Here is a 7,631-nt window from a genome sequence, read left to right on the forward strand (position 1 = left end):
CAGGGCACTGAATTAGATTTACTCTTCCAAGTTAATAAAAATGTACTATTTTTTAAAAGAGTCTAGGGAATAAAATTTCAGTTATCTTCCCAAATACCAATCAAATGTTATTTGCTGCCCTATTATTAAGATCATCATTTAAATATCATTCCTCACTCACGCTACCAAAAAACTTACAATGAAAAAGCTGAAGACTGAAAGAAATGAGTCTGTACTACCCTAAGCATTAGGTGTGATTAGAAAATAAGGAGACAAGTTTTAAACAAACCTGCACCACAAAGTAAACACTTCTTTCAAACAGTTCCCCAGGGAGGAGATGCACTGTATATATGAGAGTTATGGTACTCCTGTCACAAACGAGGGACCCACTGGGACCCACTGGGGCTTGAATAACTGATTCTCAGCTAAAGGTGAAAATGGACCAGAGGGCAGAACAGAGGCCTGGATAACCAGGATCTCCAGGACAATGTGTGTGTGTGTGGGGGGGGGGGGGGGGGGGCCATACTAAACATTAAAATGATTAATTAAATTTAATATTAATTCCCAAAGACGTTCCCAGATACAGTTCAGCATTAATTAATTGAAATTATTTTTTGTTTAGTAATTTCAAATAACATTAAAGGGAAGCATAAAGTTTAAAAACTATTTTTTAAATCTAATTGTCCCCAAGCTAAAAAACAAAAACACACAAAAAAAATGCCTGGAAACAAGTATTTAGTTCTTTGTCCTAGCTCTTGACTGGTATGTGCGGAGTTAGAAAACCCAGGCAGTCTGACTTTAAATACCATATGTGTTTCATTCAAACATGCAAGGCACATCCTGCCTCAGGGCCTTTGCACTTGCACATATTTTGACTCACAGTGTAAAACATATTGCTTTCTATGGATTCTGACATAAAATATTTTAAAGATACTACATCACATCGAGCTGCCTCCACTTCTCTAGTCTCTCGTCTAGTCTGAGGCCTCCTAAACCCAGGAACAGAAGTAAGCTTATTATATAGTTATATAATGAAATTAATCCTTTGATAAAGTAGTCATTTTTTAAACTAGATGACTTTGTCTTCCTATATTCTTTCATAGCTCATATGTTTTGTGACTTTATTTGGTTATTACATATTTTAGAGTTTATGCAAAAATATGAGGGAAAAATTGTTGGAATGGCATTTTCCTTAGTCTTTAAGAAGAAAGTAGAGTTTAGTTAGATATACTGAGCTTGTGATTGTGAGAGAACTTAAGGTATTAATGTGCAACAAGAAGTTGGATAAAAGGTATCAAGTTCAGGAAACAGGTTAAGGCTAGAGCAGTATATCCCTGAGTCACTCTGCTTCAGATGGAATATTTGTGTTCCCACATTCATATGTTGAAACCCGAGCTCTAGTATAATGGTATTTGGAGTTGGAGCCTTTGAAAGGTGATTAGATCCTGAGAGCAGAGCCCTCCTGAATGGGATTAGTGACCTTACAAAAGAGCTCCCTCAGTCCCTCTGCCACATGAGGACGCACAGAGAAGCCACCTGTGAAGCAGGAAGCAGGTGCTCACCAGACACAAAATCTGCTGGCACTTTGATCTCAGACCTACCAGCCTCCAGAGCTGTGGGAAATACATTTCTGTTGTTTATGAGCCACTCGGCCTGTGGTATTCCGTTACAGCAGCCTGAACAGACTGAGATGCACTCACAGAGAGGTGGAAGCTGAAGTTATGGGCTTAGGTTAGAAGTCTAGAGAAGAGTGTCTGGCAGCTTCTTCAGACTTCAGATTCAGTAACACCTCCTCTGGCCACCCTAAATAAAGAAGGCATCCCTCCCTCCTCCCTGTTATTCTCTGTCAGAGCATCCCTTTGACTCTTTCATAGAATTTTCATAATAGCAAATTTGTAACTATATACTCATATGGGTTATTACTCCATTTTCTACCTTCCCCACTAGGATAAAAGATTCACAAGGACAGAGAGCGACAAAATTGTAATAATAATAATGTTAGCAAACTTACCTAAGTGTTTTCTGTATAGTAAGAGATTTATCTTCACAGCAATCCTAAAAGTTTGATTCTATTCTTACCTGTATTTTATAGGTGAGGAAAATGAGGTACAAAGGGATTAACCCACTTGTCCAAGTCATGAAGCCAGTACAATAGAGCCAGAATTCAAACCCTCGAAATTTGGCTCAAAAATCAGTGCTCTTAACCTCTGCTACCATGTTGCATTGTCCCTCTAAACCCAGAACCCATCACAATCATTGGCACAAGGGTGGTGTGTAGTAATTTGTTACATGAATGAAGGATTCAGTCATGTTATCCTACTGTTTAAAATGTATCAATACTCCTGATCTCCAACTGGATAATATCATATTCTAGTCTTTAACATAGAAAGCCCTGCAAGACTTGGCCCCAGTCCACCTCCTCTGTCTAGCCTCCCATCTCTCCCCCTTGGAATCTTACACGGTTCCCAGAACATGCCATGTCATACTCATCTGGTCCCTGCACATCCAGTACCATCCCTGCAAGTGCCCTTCCTTCCCTTCCTGCGCTGAACTCCTATTCAGTTTGCTGTGAAGCGTTTTCTAGCCTGCACAGGGAGAAGCGACTGCTCCTCTCTGTGAGCCCCCACTGACCCCAGCCTTGCTCTCCATAGCACCTTCCACATTGTTCAGCATTCACCATTTAGCATGTGTTTCACCCATTGGACTGTTTGCCAAGTATTAATGTTTCTACACCTACTGCTTTGCACAGCTCCTGGCACATACAGAAATTCATTGAATGCTTGCTGAACTGAATTGAAATAGAGGCAGAAGAGAATTTGGTGAAGGAGTTAGAAATAGAGGAGTCTTTAGAAAGAAAAGTATGTGCCTGGCACAGACAAGATGCTCAAAAATAGTAGTTGCACTGATTCGAATCAGCCTAGTACAACATCCAAAAGAAAGTACTTAAAACACCTGGGTAAATAGAGTTTGGCTAACAGAGTCAATAGATTCATGGGCAGTACTATAAATGAGACGTAGCTTCCTCTGTGCTCTCTCTTAGATTGCAGAATCCTAAGGGGAGAGACGTTTTTTCTCTACAGTCATGCACTGCATAAAGCTTTGGTCAACGATGGACTGAATATAAAACGGTGGTCTCAAAAGATTATAATGGAGCTGAAATTCCTATCACCTAGTGACATCGTTGCTGTCTTTTCTTAAAAAAGAATTTTTTATTGTGGTAAAATACACACAACATGAACTGTCCCCATAGTTGTTTTAAATGTAGCACAACCCATTACTCTTGTCTGTGGCAATGCTGTTGTGAACACAACTACTGTGCTGCCAGTCGTATAAAAGTCCAGCACATACAATTATGTACAGTGCATAACACTTGATAATGATAATAAATGACTGTTACTGATTTATGTATTTACTATTCTATAGTTTTTGTTATTGTAGTGTATATTCTTTCTACTTATAAAAAAAGGAAAATTTTGCCAGAAAGTCTGCTGTGCTGCTCTGGCAGCAGTCTCATGCATCTCATGTTTACAAAGTCTCTTGATTGCATCATTTTCTGCTGTGCTTAATTTTATCTTGTGTTGTTTTATACAGTCACAGGCTGTGAGGGCTTGTAGCCCGGGGTCGTGGGCTATCCCATGCAGCCTGGGTGTGCAGTAGGCTTGTGCAAGTGCACTCTATGGTGTTCCCACGAGGGTGAAATTGCCTCACAGTGTCATTAGGTGGCAGAAAACTGGTCATATCCCTCAGTGCCCTGCACACAGAATGTGTACTAACATCTGTTGAACTGAATTAAATGGAATTGATAGTGATCCCTCAATAGTATTTTGTTAGGAAGAATAAAGACCCTACAAGGCTTTCTTGAGGGAATAAAGAAAAGGGAGAATTCCCTTCAGCTTTCCGCGGTATAAGAATGGCATTGCCTTTGATTCCTTTGCTTTGGGAAAGGACTATTTTCTTTTTTTTCTTTTTTTTATGGTAAGTTTTAGTTTGTATGTTTAAATCAGAAAATAATTTAAAGATTCAACCAAGAAATTACATGAAATTCTTTGTTTTTCAATAAATGAACTACTGAATTAAAAAGTGAACTTATGACCTACGATTTCTAAATGGGTCTTCACCTACTTTCAAAAATGACAGTTTGTGCATTTTACATTGCCATGCAGTTTATAATAGGGACCTTTGCTTCACTGATTGAATCTCTGTTCAATCCTAAATAGAGAAAATGGGAACATCTGAATCTAGGTGACTTAAATCACAATCTTACAACACCTGAAAAATGATCCAAGAAAAACAACGGGCCATGGCATGGAGTAACTTTGTCGGAACGAGTTTTGCAGCAGTGGTTGCCTCTAGGTTTTCTTCTTAGATGACAGTGCCTAAAGCAAGTCTTGGATTACTTTCGAAATTCATATACTTACAATGTACCAGGCATTGTTCTAAATACTTTATAAATGCTAACGCTTTTAATCCTCTTGCTAGTCCTGCAGGGTAGTTACTAATGTTTTATAGATAAGGAAACGTAGGCACAAAGAGTATAAATGACTTGTCCAAATTCACACATCTGGAGCGTAACGGAGCTAGAAGTGCAACCCAACTTCAGAGCTTTCGCTCTAACACTATGCTGCCTCAAGCTTCCGAAGGGCCAGTGATGAAAGGTTTCAAAATGACGGTGGTTTCCTTGGTCCAGCCTGCCCCAGGCAGCTTTAATAAGCAGCAAGATGCTGAGGAAGGCTACTATAGTCACAAGAATGTGAATGCTATTTGTTAACTCTCAGCTTTCAGAATCAACCAATACACCAAGCACAGAAAATGTTAGTTACAAAACAGCAAGGAGATATTATCAGTCCTGACATGTGAAAGCAAGTGTGCAGAAAATAGAAGCAGGGAGGTAGAAATGGACAGCTGAGGAAAAGAATAGGGCATACCCTCCTCTTACAAAATCGGAAGCCAAAAATTTCAGCAGGCAGTTGCTGGAATAAGACATAAAAAGTGTAAAAGTTTTAAATATAACCATATAATAGTAGTAAAGATAATGACATAATTATATTGGGAATATATATATATATATATATATATATATATATATATAGAGAGAGAGAGAGAGAGAGAGAGAGAGAGAGAGAGAGAGAGAGAGGAGGGAGTTACATCCTCAGCTGTTACAGGAGAAAATTGACAGATAATGTCTACTATTGATTAATCTGGAAATGGCACTGTAAGTCTTTGTTAGAGGCTTTTCAGTGGCCTCTCCAATAGATACCTACGTGGATTTAAAGTAGCTGATCTGAGGAGTTAGACAAAGGTCAGACTAAAGACTATGCTTTTTAAAAAATTTATCTTTATTGTTGAAAGTATTAGATGTCCCCTTTTATTTCTCCATGGACCCCGTTTTGTTGTTGCTTTTTATTGACTTGAGAGAGAGAGAGAGGGAGAGAGAGAGAGAGAGAGAAACATTGAGAAATATTGATCAGTTGCCTCCTGTACACACTCCAACCAGGGATTGAGCCCGAAACCCAGGTATATGCCGTGACGGAAACGAACCTGCCACCTTTTTGGTGCCCAGGATGATGCTCCAACCAACTGAACCACCCGGTCAGGGCAAGATGGTATGTTTTTAATATCTGCCCTGCTGAATCTTTTTTTTTTTTTTTTAAATGTTTTTATTGATTTCAGGGAGAGGAAGGGAGAGGGAGAGAGAGATAGAAACATCAGTGATAAGTCATTGATCCGCTGCCTCCTGCAGGCCCCCACCGGGGATCAAGCTTGCAATCGGGGCATGAGAATTGAACTGTGACCTCCTGGTTCATAGGTCGATGCTTAACCACTGAACCATGCCTTCCGGGCCCCGCTGATTCATTTTTTAAACAGATATACCCATTACTTTGAATTCATAGATTCATTACTTGAAAACAAACAAACAAAAGCAGATGTGGTTGGACAAGTTAACATCTAACTCCCTCCAGCTGTCAAATTCAGACTACAGAGCCAAGTGTGAAGGCTTCTACCCCAGAATGACAGAGAAATGATTTGAAGTACCTCGTTTACAACAGTCTGACAGTCAATTCTGGATGTTCCTCTTTGGTATTTTTTAGAGTAGCAGGCAGAAAAAAAACTTGTGTAATTGCTACGTAGGGTGGCCTTTTGTCCTGAATCCACTAGGATTCTACAGAGCCAGAGCCTTACAGATGACCATCATTTATTATGTACATTTGTATGTAAAATGTCATGCTCTATGCTTTTTAAATATCTCATTTACTCAATCAAGCTGCTATTATATCCGTTTTACAGATTAAGTGCTTAAGACCTCAAATGAGGGTAAATAATTAACCAGATATCACATAGATAATAAAAACTTTGGCAGGAATTAAAACTCATTGTTTTTACAGTTGTATTCTATTGCCTGCTAATTAGTCAGTTAAGTTACTTAATAATATGAGAGGGAAGTGTTATGAATGCTGAGGAAACCTTCATCCTTCAGTTTGCAGGTGGATGCTCTAACGACTTAGCCACACCAGCCAGGGTGAAAGGCATTTTTAAAAATCACAAATATAGAAAAAAATCATAATTTTACCACTGTATCAGATTAGTAGCTAATCATCACTCACAAAACCATTCAATTGTAATTATATTAGTGTTCATTATAATTTATATAGAGTTGAATAGTAGATAAAGTATTGGGCTTTATGTTAACTTATTTGAACTTCAACAGACTCCTGTAGGGTAAGTATTAATAGCATCCCAGTTTTACAAATTAGAACACATGCTCAGGGAGGTGAAGTCACATACATATACAGGATTCAGGTATGAATGTTTCCAAAACTGGGTTCTTTCCTTGGTCAACTTAGTGAGTCAAAACTACCCAGTTTTTACTTAATAAAATTTGTAATAGAAAAAAATAGAGTCAGAGCCTTAATATATATTAAAATCGACATATACAAAAGCAAATACATATACATATACTAGGTCACCACGGAAAATACAGCTATTGGGCAAAAAAAGTTTGACAAACACCGACCCTGTATCCAGCTCCAAATTTTTACTTGCTGTGGGAACTTTAATAGTCAATCTGATTTATTCATTTATAAAATAATGAGAAAAAAATTTTTCTGTACTTCCTAGAAGGTATTTTAACATCCAATGAAATAATAAATGTGGAAAAGAGCTCTAGAAACTGTAAACTTTCTATAGCTATGTTTGTACTTTTGTAAACTTGGATTTGGGGGCCATAAAAATAAGAAAGAGTTGCAGATGAAATTCAGAACTTCCAAAGACTCCAAGGTGGAGTTTTACTTTTGCACGACTGTCACTGTCCCTTGGTCCACTATAACAGTGTAGGGCTGCTTAAGAGGAAGGGGTATGAATTACTTGGGAACTTCATTTCTTTGACTTTCCTGCCTCTTAAATCTAAAAGGGTAACCATTAATTACCCTCCTGACAAGTCTCCTCCCAAGCACTGTAATGTCTTGTTAAAAGTCCCAATTCAATTACTGTTAAGAACTGAATTGAAAAAAACACAATACATGCAACAGACATTAAGCTCTTACTGCACACATACAAGCCCAGAGTTTGGTCTTTTCTTTCAATAACCAATGGCTAGGGTTTTTAAAAATCTGCAGTTACATGTTGAATACTCACATATATAGGCTGCTAAACCC

Source organism: Miniopterus natalensis, chromosome 1, assembly GCF_054644295.1.
Source record: "Miniopterus natalensis isolate mMinNat1 chromosome 1, mMinNat1.hap1, whole genome shotgun sequence".
Classification (NCBI taxonomy): domain Eukaryota; kingdom Metazoa; phylum Chordata; class Mammalia; order Chiroptera; family Miniopteridae; genus Miniopterus; species Miniopterus natalensis.